Source organism: Chinchilla lanigera, unplaced genomic scaffold (assembly GCF_000276665.1).
Source record: "Chinchilla lanigera isolate Chin_1 unplaced genomic scaffold, ChiLan1.0 scaffold00019, whole genome shotgun sequence".
Taxonomy (NCBI): Eukaryota; Metazoa; Chordata; class Mammalia; order Rodentia; family Chinchillidae; genus Chinchilla; species Chinchilla lanigera.
The window spans coordinates 10,523,591-10,536,092 of NW_004955420.1; the positions used below are offsets into that span (position 1 = coordinate 10,523,591).

At 38.6% G+C, this 12,502-nt stretch overlaps 1 long non-coding RNA gene across 1 annotated transcript in view; it reads right to left on the bottom strand.

Moving 5' to 3' along the window:
* LOC106148346 overlaps positions 1 to 11,316 on the bottom strand; it is a 28,507-nt gene extending 17,191 nt beyond the window's left edge. Inside the window, exons 1-2 of the long non-coding RNA XR_001233695.1 lie at positions 10,734 to 11,316; positions 996 to 1,148 (exon numbers count right to left, since the gene is read on the bottom strand). This is a non-coding gene — a long non-coding RNA (uncharacterized LOC106148346). The remainder of the gene's footprint in view (positions 1 to 995; positions 1,149 to 10,733) is intronic.
* Positions 11,317 to 12,502: the final 1,186 nt, after the last annotated feature.

A 12,502-nucleotide genomic window follows, 5' to 3' on the forward strand; every position in this document is an offset into this window, starting at 1 on the left:
AAAAAAAAAAAAAAAAAAAAACCAAGGCTAATTTGTCCGTACAGATACCAAACAGCTCGCCTGTGAGACCGACTTTCACATGCAAACCGCCCAATTCAAAACCCATACCCCTCAACAGCTCTTTCATCCAGTTCCTACTCTCCAGGCGAGTATTCACCTACCCTAATCACCCCAGGGCCCTGCACCATACATCTACAGGCAGCGCCTAAGCCCCAGATCCCACAGAAATTATTCCAAGTGGCCAGTCTTAAAGTGCTCACCCTCTCTCTCCCATTCTGTCCCTTGGAAACCACAATAAAGTCCCTCTCCAGCTTTGCACCTTGCTGTCTCTGCCTGCTGACCAGCGCTGGTGATTTCCACACCTCTTCTGTCTATGGACCTGTAAATATAAGTGTTTCATGCGTGCCGCTCACTTCTGGGTTTGCACGGCTTTCCACACCTGACTAAAATAAATGCAGGGCATGTGTTTTATCTCATCTTTTTTCTTTTACTTGGTTTGTATTGATTTATTTCAATGGGCATATAATAATTGTATATATTTATGGGGTGCAATGTGATGATTCAATATTTATATACAATGTGTAATGACCAAATTAGAGTAATTAGCATCTCTCTTTAAACAGTCATCAATTCTTTGTGTTGGGAAGCTTTGAATTCCTTTCTTCTAGCTCTTTATCAAATATAAATTCTTGTGAGCAGTGGTCATTGGGGTACATTTTAAACTGTCACCAATCTCATGCTAGTGGCATCATTGGTGTTTAGCCTAATGAAAGAGCTCAGGCTGATTAGAAATGTACTAGCTCATTATTAATTAGCCTGAGATCTTTCATCAAGCTAAACACCAATGATCTCCTCTTGTTTCCTTTCATTCTTAGAAAATAACCTGCTCTACTACGACATCCAGGTGCCATGTCTATAGTAACAGAATATTCTGGAACAGTCCCATTGTATTTCTCAGTGACTAATTAATAAATTAGATTTCTAGGTTTTTATACCAGTCTGGTGGGCTTGTCACTGTGAGTCCATTCTTGAAAGATCTTGATCAGGTAGACGTCAGGCTCCCGAGCCTTTAAGGTGAGAATCATGATACAGCATCTGGAACCCCAAAAAGTGGTCCTGAAGTTAGTAACACCAGCATCACCAGTACCCTGTTAGAAATACAGAACAGACCTATCGCATCAGACTTTATACTGTAACAAGATCCTAAGTGATTTATAATTGTATATTCCAGGTATTTCTAAACTTTGAAACTTCAGTAGGGATAAGCAAAGTTTTTCTGGAAAGAACCGAATAGTAAATATCTTGGGTTTTATGGGACGTATGGCCTTTGATGCAGCTCTTCAACTTGGCCATTTTGACACAAAAACAGCCACAGACTATGTGGGAACAAGCAAGCATGACTGTGTCCCAGTAAACTTCACGTATTGACACTGAAATTGGATTTCATGAAATTTTCAGGTGCCACAAAATATATTTTGCTCAATCACTTAAAATAAAAAAAAAAAAAATTCTTATTTTACAAGGTCTTAAAAATTGCATGACAGGCCAGATTATAGTCGGCCCTGCCTTGCTCTGCAGTGGAGACCTTGGAAACTCAGGCTAAGGTCACCCTCTGCAGCCAGCCATTCTTTGTTGACCCGCCCCAAACCCCACTTACCAGTGTAGAATTGTCCTCTTTACATCTTCAGAGATAGGGCTTTTTGTTTGTTTGTGCTGAGCAAACTTGGGCAAGGACAATTCAATATTTTGAAATAATTAAAAACTTAAACTAAAGCACTATAGAAATTCTAGAACATGGGTGTAGAAATTGACAGTGAACCGACTCCCTAGTAGAACTGTAGCACCATTTGCATTATCAGTGCTCCAGTTAAGCAGCAATTTCCAGTTTATTTCACGTGTCCCCTGGGTCATGTGGCCATGAGCCGCAGTGAGGAAATGGTGCACTAAGGAACTCTGCAGTGACATGCACCAACGATGAGCAAAGCCTGTGGAACAAAGTGCAGAAAGAGATGGGCATGAAGCACCTCTCACGTGATTTGTGATTTCTTTCTATGTGCCCATGGCAGACGTATCCAGGTCTCTTGACCTCCTGTTACCATTTGTGCAGCCGGCTGTCCACTTGGGAAAAGGCTGCAATGACCCATCAGCCCTGCCTCCATCTCGTTCTCCCACCAGCCATGGAAATGTTCTGGCCACCAGCACTGGGTTAAAATTTCCCAGTCAGACTAGGCAACTGACTGTGCATTCTTATTAGCAATATGGGTTGAATGTAGAATATCGTCCTTACTGTTTGAATCGTTGTCTTGGTTACTTTTTTCTCATTGCTGAGACAAAAGACCTGACGCCCAAAATGAAGGAAGGAAAGGTTTATTTAGCTCACAGTTTATGGAGGTTTCAGTCCATGCTTGGCTGGCTCCGAGGCAGAGTGGTATATGGCAGAGGGCCACAGTTCATGGCGGCGGAAGATAGTAAAAGCAACAAGGGCAAAAAGGGGGTGAGAACAAGCCTCTTTTCCTCCCCTATGCTGTAAGCAGGCTACTCCCGGGGGCTGGGGATTTAGCTCAGCGGCAAAGCGCCTGCCTGGCAAGCGCAAGGTCGTGAGTTCGGTTCCCGGTACCGGAGAAAAACCAAAAAACCAAAAAAAAAAAAAACAAAAAAAAAAAGCAGGCTACTCCCACCTAAGGGGCATGTGGCACTCAGGTAATCTCCACGCCCTCCTCTTGCACAGGCTTAGGATATATACAAAGTAAGGACCCTGCCTCCTGCTCAGTCACAGAGTTAACCCTCTAAGCTTCTCAAATTGACACAATGAACAACATCCCAGAGCAGGAAGGGCATGTCCTCCTCACCCCAGGATGTAGACCTGCTGAGTCACTTAGCCAAACCTCTAGAATCCCCAAGTTGACCCAATGTATCAACCATAACAATCGGGGCTGGGGATTTAGCTCAGTGGCAAAGCGCCTGCCTGGCAAGCACAAGGTCGTGAGTTCAGTTCCCGGTACCAGAGAAAAACCAAAAAAAAAAAAAAAACCATAACCATAACGATCTTTAGATTCTTTTTTCTCCCTAACTGGATTAACTACTTCCCAGAAAAGTATCTCAACCATGGTGCTTTAAGGAGAAACTTTAGGTAACTGTAAAGCTCCCATAGGTAATGTGCTTGCAAGTCTCTAGACATCCTTTTCATATTAATAGTTCTATAACCTGAATAGATTTTTACTTTTTTACCATCATTACAGTTTCTAATTTTATGTATTTAGCCCTAGTTCTAAAGCCTACAATCAAAATATTTCACGGTAAGTCCTGATATCAATATTTGTAAAGTTCCCTTAAGTATTCCAGTGTACAGTGATTAAGAACCCCTGCTTTGGTGACTAGCACACAGAGGCGATACACTTTACCATTAAACATTGCTGTTTTTTCAAAAGCTTTGTAAGACACACTGTTCTGTAAATTTTAAATTAAATTACAAAGTGTGGAGACCAGAGGCTAATTTGTATCGTTAATAATATAACACTGCTGGTAATGGCTTTACAGGGTTCTCCAGTGATTAAAGTTATCCTTCCAAAAAATAAGTTAAAAAATTACTAAATTTCATGAAGAATCACATTTTTAAAAAATTATAATAATTTTTTTAGAATGTGATTCTTCATGAAAATTACTTGCAAAATATTTATAGGATCAGTACAGACACAGCTAAGGCTTTTAATCCTCCTTATTCTTGTTTTTATCTATATATTGGCTTTAGAAATTGATTTTTTTGAGTTAACTATAACAGCACAGTTTCATTACTCTTTAATACTTTTTGAAAATTGTGTTGCAAGGCTGGATGTGGTGGTGCATACCTGTAATTCCAGCACTTGGGAGGCTGAAGCAGGAGGATCACTGTGAGTTCGAGGCCAGCCTGTCCTACATAGTGAACTCAAGGCCAGCCTGAACTACACAGTGAAACCCTGTCTCAAAAACAAGAAAGAAAGAAAGTTACATTTCCTGCACAGCCTTGCTTAGCATTTCTGTCACTTTTGTGAAGTCAGATGGTTAATCGCAAAATGAATACATAACAAATTATGAAAATAAACTTGCCTTACTGTTATTTTTGTTTCTATTGGTGATTATTGGCAATTAACTGTTCAATTCCACCCAAATTAGGAGCTGTGCTAAATAAAATTACTCAGAGCATATCTCCACCGCCATCCCCCAAGTTGGCAAAGGCCTCCTATGGAAACCAGAAGGAAGCACAGGAAGTCCTCCAGCCTCTGCTCCCACCACCAACCCCGCGCCCCCAGCCAGGCTAGTTCCAACCTTTGTTTTGTCAGAAGCACCTAAGTAAGCAGAGTAGCACCTTGGGATCCCTGCTACCTGGGCATCAGTCCTCTGAGTTTTGACTCAGGGATAAGTAAGCATAAATGTTGTTTCGTTTTAAAATCTTTGTCGTTATTTTGTACTCTGAGGAGGAAAAAATATAATTAATTGGTTTTTAAAGCAACTCACCAAGTTAAATAGAGGCTGAAGACAATTTAATAATAATAAAAATTTAAAAGGTTAATTACTGAGCACGGCCTATGCGGCGCTATGCTAGAATGTTTTCCATACATTATGTCATTCAGCCTGCACTGTAACCCTCTAATGTAAGTTGATAAGGTGAGTTGGAAATGTCCACATTTACACTTGAGCAATCAAAACATGGGGCAGATTATATAACTCACTCATACTCTGTGCTAGTTATTAGGACTGAAGTTCTACTAAGGTTCGTAGAACTAAAGCCTACTAAAAGGTCTTTAGAATTCCAAAACCTTACTGGGAGCGGTGACACATTCCTATAACTCCAGCACTCAGGAGGCTGAGGCAGGAGGATCACTGCGCATTGGAGGCCAACCTGGGCTACAAAGTGAGTTCAAGGCCAGCCTGAACTGCATAGTGAAAGCCTGTCTCAAAAAGACAAAAAAAAAAAAAAAAATCCGAAATCCACCACTTTAACTTTCTAAACACAATCCAGAAACTCAAAACTACCGCATTGAAGGCAAATGTCTTCTTTTAGTATACCCTGTAAAAGAGGACAAAACGGGCTCCTTCTGTCCCTCGTGCTTTGCTTGCCTTCTGCACCACTTGACTCTTGGTTTAATAATGAGTCAACTCAAACAGGTTAATCACCTCCTGACCAATTGGTTTGTAACTGGTCAATTCAGGAGACGCAGTCGAGCTGGCAGCAGGTTTGAATGGCTGCCTCGGGAAAAGGTCCCTTCAATTCTGAATTGAGACATGGGAATGCAAGAACTCACACTGCCAATATTTTCAGGGAAAATATCCAACTCGGAGGGTAAAAATCAATTAAAAATTTAAAAACAAAGTGAAGATCACATTTTAAGCATGCATTTATGTTTTTTAGCATGAATATTCCTTTTACATGTTACTGTACACACATGTAAATAGATATAATATATGCATATATATTTATATTTATATGTATATGGAATCCGAACACACAGATTAGTAGCAGGTGAGCATAAATTAAGCCAAGTGTGAATCCTGTTATTTTTTAGCCTGTGCTTCCACACCTGGTGGATTTAAACCCCTACAGGTCATCCTGTCAAAATACAATTTTAGTTCTGAGATAAAATAACAGAACAGAAACAAACACAATCCATTAGAACTCGTTGCCAATGTTGCCGGATGACTACAAAAAAACTCGAATGTCTCAGACAGAAATATCAATAACTTCAATGCGTGCGATTTGTTAACCGGGAAGAAAACAAGCAAACTCGCTCTCCGCTGACTGTCACTAATATTTATTCGTCCGGTGACTGTTAATCAAACCAAGTTTACAGTCCTGTACAGCACCTGTCACAGGTGCTGATCATTAATCAGCTATTACAGCAGTTTATTCTGCTGCTGACAACTCGCAATTTTCCACTGATTCAGCTAGTTTGTCAGGTGGGAATTATGGCATAGCGCATGTGACAAAACACATCACCCTTTTTTTTTTTTTTTTTGCATTTTCAGGCTTCTCTCCCCTGCTTTCTCCCCCTTTTTAGACAAACAATATCTGGGAACTCAGAAGTAATAAGGCGGAATGCATAATTAATTACCCAGCTTGCTCTAATTAGGGATGAATAAGTTGTGTCCCTCTCATCACCACAAATGTGGTGATGGGTAATACCAGTTTATGCTGTATTAACTGCAAATATGCAATCCTTCTGAGAGCACTTTTGTTGATGAATTTGATGAATGTGACAATAATTAGCAGAGACAGATGAGAGCTAAATTACTACTGACAATGTAATGCTATCCTGCTCGAGGGCCTGGGAACGTGGCAGGATAACATGGCAGGGACCTGGGCCTCGTTTCTAATTAATAGTCTTTTTTTTTCTCTCTCTCTCCCTTTTTTTTTTTTTTTTTAATTTTTTTTTTTTTTTTTTTTTTTGCCAGTGGGGGGGAAAAGAGTAACGGTAATTGTTTTCGTCAAAGGCTGCAGGGAGTTATCAGGGTAATAAAGTTAATTAGCAGAACAAACATCCTTTCACTGCCTTACCAGTCTGTGGAAAAGAGGGTAATTCAAACTGCAGAAAGATATGACGAGATGGGATGATAAGGAGAGAGATTTTACACAGGAGACCCACAGAGAAGAATAATTTTCCTCCTTCGTTTCTTTGCCTTGCTGCGTGGGAGGAAAACAGCATCTTTCCGTTCCCGTACAGGACTTTACTGTTCTGATTTTGAGTTTGAGAAATAAAGTTAGCTCAGCTCATCTCTCCGTGTTTACTTCTTTCTTGTAAGTAGTGATGGGTTTTTCAACTTCATCTTTATTCTACTGACATTTGCCAAATGTCTTGAGGACATAAGTGACCTCTAAGCCGGGCGTGGTGGCGCGCACCTGTAATCCCAGCACTTGGGAGGCTGAGTCAGAAGGATCCATGAGTTCAAGGCCAGCCTGGGCTACATAGTAAGAAATATATAGTGAGACCCTGTCTCAAAAGAAAGTGAACTCTAATATTTGCCAAGGAGAACATTTAGCTGCCCCTTGTCCTACAAAAATCTATCGTGTCATTCTCTGGCTCTTTTGGATAAAGTAAGAAATCACCGAGCAATTTCTACCAAGATTTGTTTATTTTTCATGTGTAAATTAAGAGAGTAAAATGAGATTTTAAAAATGTAGGCCATTTTATTCTATTTTTGTAATCTCAAAAGTCATTTCTATTAAACTTTATCAGTATTTTCATTTCTATTACAGAATTTTAGATATGTGTGTAACCAATCAAAAAGATAAATGTTTAATAAATCTCAGTTTTACATTATAGATTTTTTTCAGTTTGATCACATTGCTTGACACAAATACATACAGCATAAAAAGGAACCATTTACCAAACACTTGAAACCATTACTGAACATTAAGTAAATATCACCTGGATGGAAGTCTTAGATCTTCTTCAATAATACCCATAAGAAAGGGTCTATAAATGTTATTCCCTTTAGGCATATTTCAAAATGTTATTTTCACCCTTTATAAATCATGAGGTATCTTGCAAGTTCTACATATGTACGATGCCTGCGAGTGTACATACGTTCACCTGTGAGTTCAGTGCCGCAGCTTTTTCTTGTGACTCTGTCTGGTTCTAAGTTATGAGCGTAAGGAGTAAGTAAATAGTGAATTCTTTCTCTTATAATTGACAGCATGGCCCCAGGCTGACTCCAGCAGAGAATTTCATGTGGACAGACTTCCCCCAAAATGGGTCAAGCTTCTAGCAAGACAGTCTTAATCTTAACACCTACATGACGTAAGTGTTGTGCTAGTTGCCAGAGACAAGAGCAGTGTGAGAACGGAGAACGTAACGCTGAGCTAAGAATTGGGCGAGCTGAGGTCTTTGGGGACGGTGAACACCTGTGTGATCACGAACCTCTCGCTGTCTTATCTCTGATCCGTGTTCACCCACGAAGCTGAGTGTTTTGCCTTGCCAACCTCTTAAAATTACTATTGACACACACCCACAAGTAGATTTTCTGCTTTGGAAACCATAAAATATCCTGTACATATATCCTGTTAATATTGTTATGAATAGAAAAAAATCATAAGAAAAAATCTTGAGAAAGCCCTCTTCTTTTCATAGCCCTCCCATGTGTGACTAGCCAGAAGCCAGAGTTAAAAGACTGGACGACAAGATTTTATAATGAGAGGAACTTAAATTTAGCCTTACTTTACGATTTTGCTGATCAACTTATGAGAAAAAAAATATCCTAATAAAGATAACCCTCAAACTCATTTGCTCAAACCTACCTACCTTTTCAAGATTTTCTTAATCTACTGTTAGAAGAGCCTGGGAAGAGATCAAAATTTGAAGAGAAGTAAACTAATCATCAGTGTCACAAGACCCATCGGGCCTGTCCAGTGAACTTCCATTTGAATGTCCTCTTACACACACACACACACACACACACACACACACTTTATGGTTAGGTCCAATGTTGACCTTATGTGGAAATTTGATTTGGTTCTTGTCCACCTGAGTTTGCAACCAGAATCACAAGGAAAACTGAGTCCATGAACCAAAGTTCCACTGTATTGCTATGCTTTCCTTTACATCCTTAGTGACATTTTTAGGGTTTTGCTCTATAATCAAACTTTATGTTGAAATAGGAAAATTGTAGGCGTACGAGAGGCACTGGATGGTACTTCCAAGGGCTTCTAACAGGTCTTATGTTACTGCTGTGTAAGCCAATCAATTTTAAAATAAGTTTTCTTATCAAGAAAGAAAGTATAAAGGAGGCAACAAAAAAATCCAAGTGGGAAAGTTTGTTGTTTTTTTTTTTTTTCCCCTGAAAGGAACTAATTCTTATTGTAAGACACAGAGTAACAGAACACATTTATCTATTTTGTCTGGGACCTACGCCAAATTTATTGGACACTCAGACCATCGCACCTCTAGCTACTATCTCCTTCACTGACCACCAGGTATTTCTGTTTGAAAAAGTGATGGAATCAAGTCAGTGTAACCTTCTTACTCTCCAAGGGCTACTGAAAATCATAACACTATTTCTATGCGGTTCTGAAATGCCAGAAGCCGCTAAAAATTTGTTATTCATAACCTCAGGAGTTTCTTTTCTTTGAACAGAGCCCAAAATACTTATTTCAAGTACGTAATAATTTTCAACATGAACCTACTGGCAAAAGTAAAAATACCTTAGTGAGTAAAGTTGTTAGGAGTTAGGTATTCACCAGTCAGGGACTCCAGGGACCGGCTAGATGCATCATTGGTATTATTATGAACCTTTAGGAAACGTCTTTCTTTTCCTTTTTTATTGTAAGTTTCTGATCATTATTTTAGAGTGTAATTTGACAAATTCCCAGTTTGTAAAGGCTCTGGGTCATTTTTATTTCTTATACGAGTGCAGAGGAGTGTTAGGTGGTTAACTAATTACAAAGGGCTAAAAATAAGCATGGTTTATTTTTTCAGATTCAGAATTACAAAATTATTTAAATGCTGTCTATAATCGAAGTGCCACATTACTATGTAATGAAATTACAATACTGCTTAATGACATTAGGAAACTGCGTGCAAAAAAATATTTGTACACAAGGTGGTGATGTTAGCAACTACTACAGTACTCGTATTGTGCTGAAAATCACAATAAACAACAACATTATTTTCCCTGAGTGATCTCCAAAGGGCACATTCGGTTGTTCGTACAGTGATAGCATTTCAGGATATCGAGGCACATTTTAAAAAAAAATGATGAACCTGTCAGCACAGGTCATTAGACTAGCAGAAAAAGAAGAGAAAAAGATCAAATGAAAAAGAAAAAAAATAAGAAAATAATGCCTACAGCGTAAATAAGGTAAGATTATATGTATATGTGGTAAAGATTCAAGAGCTCATCTTTTAGTAATCCAACTTTTTATTGACTCTATTTGGACATTTAAGTCCAAAGAATTAAATTCCAAATGTTAGGTTGTCTTTACTAAAATATACCCACTTTTCAGATAGATTTCCTCTGGAGAGCCTCTGTCCACAATTTTGCCCTTGCTTTGTAAATATCCCAGTCCTGTAATTATCCCAGTCCTGACTACAATCTGTCCGTTGAGGACAAGGTCCTTACCACTGTTCATGTTCCATTCATATAGAAACTCATGTATTTTAGGTCTACATTAGTGTAATTTAGAGTAATTAAAAAATGAAGTTCTGAATATAAGTTACAAACCTTATTTCCTCATGAACTACTACTGGATTCATTAACCCTACCTTCAATATTAAAATGTAATCTGATGTATGCCAACCCTAAAACCAGTTTGTATAGCTTGTTCATTTGTGTATTCATAATGGCCTCTTATCATGAATAACTAATTTTATCATACTTAAATACCAAAAATTTATTCCAGTGAAAAATATTTATTGACACTTTGTTAAAAAAAAAAAAAAAAAAGAAAGAAAGAAAAGGTAAATGACTGTATCCTCTATCGGGAGGACAGAAAACTTGTTGGCTCCAAGACAGAAAGCCCGGGTGCCATGAACCAAAAAGATATTTTCAATTTTAAGATGCTTTTCCCAAGATGAAAAGAACAGCGATTATTCTTTGCAACCTAAAAAGCAAAATATCTCTTCCAGAATTATCTCAGGATGACTCAGAAACTTAAGCCCAAAGAAAAGTAATAAATAATAACAACAGATGTTTGTAAACCTGAGTCCTCCGTTCAGTGTTTCTATGTGTTGTTCTGCCTTGACGTGCTGTCAGCCGCCTCTCACCTGGGAGTAGTGATATCTTATCAAAGCCTAAACAGTTCCCCTTCACAACCGCCAGATAATAGTGCCTTTCAATTTATCATACTGGAAGTCTAAAAGAACCATGGGAACGACTGGTCAGGTGGCAGTTTGATGGACAGTTTGACAGCCCTTAAAGCATCATGGGAAACGGTTGTCACCTGATTTTCAGAGCAACCGGAGAGATAACCTTCAGGATGATGTGAAAAACAAAAATCTGAATATTTGTATATGATGCAGTTGGCAGCATCAGTGTTCACTTAAGTGATAATAGGTATGAATTTAGATGACTTAGAATGGTATTATCGAACCTGAGAGGTTTTCCAAGTCTAGAAATGCCCTTCATCTCTTTCAGATACCTTTTATGTTTTTGTTCAAATGTCATTTAAAATATATACATAATATAGGGCTTCTGATTTTAAAGAGGCACAGTCACACATATTAAATATTTAACCACATACTGAATATTCTAGCTGATCACTAATGCTCTCCAAATTTCAAATCTGCCTTCCTTTTGACAAATTCCTTGTGCACCTTTTCCTAAATGCAGTTTGCGCGCTGAAGTTCTGTTTAGAAAACCTATCGTAAAGAATCGTGTAGGGGGCTGGGGATTTAGCTCAGCGGCAAAAGCGCCTGCCTGGCAAGCACAAGGTCGTGAGTTCGATTCCCGGTACCGGAGAAAAACCAAAACCAAAAAAAAAGAAAAAAAGAATCGTGTAGATCAAATTTCAAACTCTCAGCTAACTCATCCTTGTGAAGATCTGGGTCACCTTAGTGTGAGAAGCAAAGTAAGAGCAGTTTGAAGATCCTCAACAGAAAAACGTTTGAATCTATAGTTATTCATTCATGAAAAAAAAGAATGAATTGACTACTTACTTCACACAAGGGTCTCTGCTTAACATATAGAGACAAGAAAGATAAAGGTCCAGATTTCCACTTGTTCACAGTTTGAGTGAGGTTTGACCGAGTTTTAAATGAGAGCGGAGGGAAAAGAGATCAGTCCAGCCTGCTAGTAGGTGCAGCTGGCATCTCCGGCTTGCCAGTTACTCACTACATGTGCTCTAAGGTACTGTGTACACAGTTAACATAGTCTAAATAAAGAAATGGTCTAAGCTGAAGAAATCCTGACTAAAAATTGCAATCCCAAAGGAAAAATAAAGGGGCTGGGGATTTAGCTCAGCGGCACAGCACCTGCCTGGCAAGCGCAAGGTCGTGAGTTCAATTCCTGGTACCGGAAGAAAAGCAAAAAAAAAAAACAAACAAACAAACCAAAGGAAAAATAAAGACTCAGTCTTGTACCTTTACCAGTGTTCTGCCCATGTTTAAAGGCTGATTCCAGAAAAACAGTGAAGAGGTCAAAAAGAAACTTGAGGTCTACTTCCAATAACTGAGGAGGCCTCTGAGCTACCTTTCTTCAAAGCAGACCCTCAAAAACTATTTTAAAATGATAGCTAGCCTACAGAAAACTCAAAAGAATCATACAAAGAACTCCTTTACACTGTTTACCCAAAATTTTCCAATTATTAACCTTCGCCACATTTGTTATCCTTCCTATTCTGTCCTCCCCCGTTATCTATGAATATTACATTTTGGTAATTTTAATAGGGAAAATAAGATTAGATTTGTTTATAGTTCATCTTTTTTATCCTTTATGCAGCCAAGCTACTGCCTCACATATATATGTGCATATGTAAGTCATACATAATATATGGAAATTATGTATACAATAGATACACTTACGAAGGAAAAAGTGA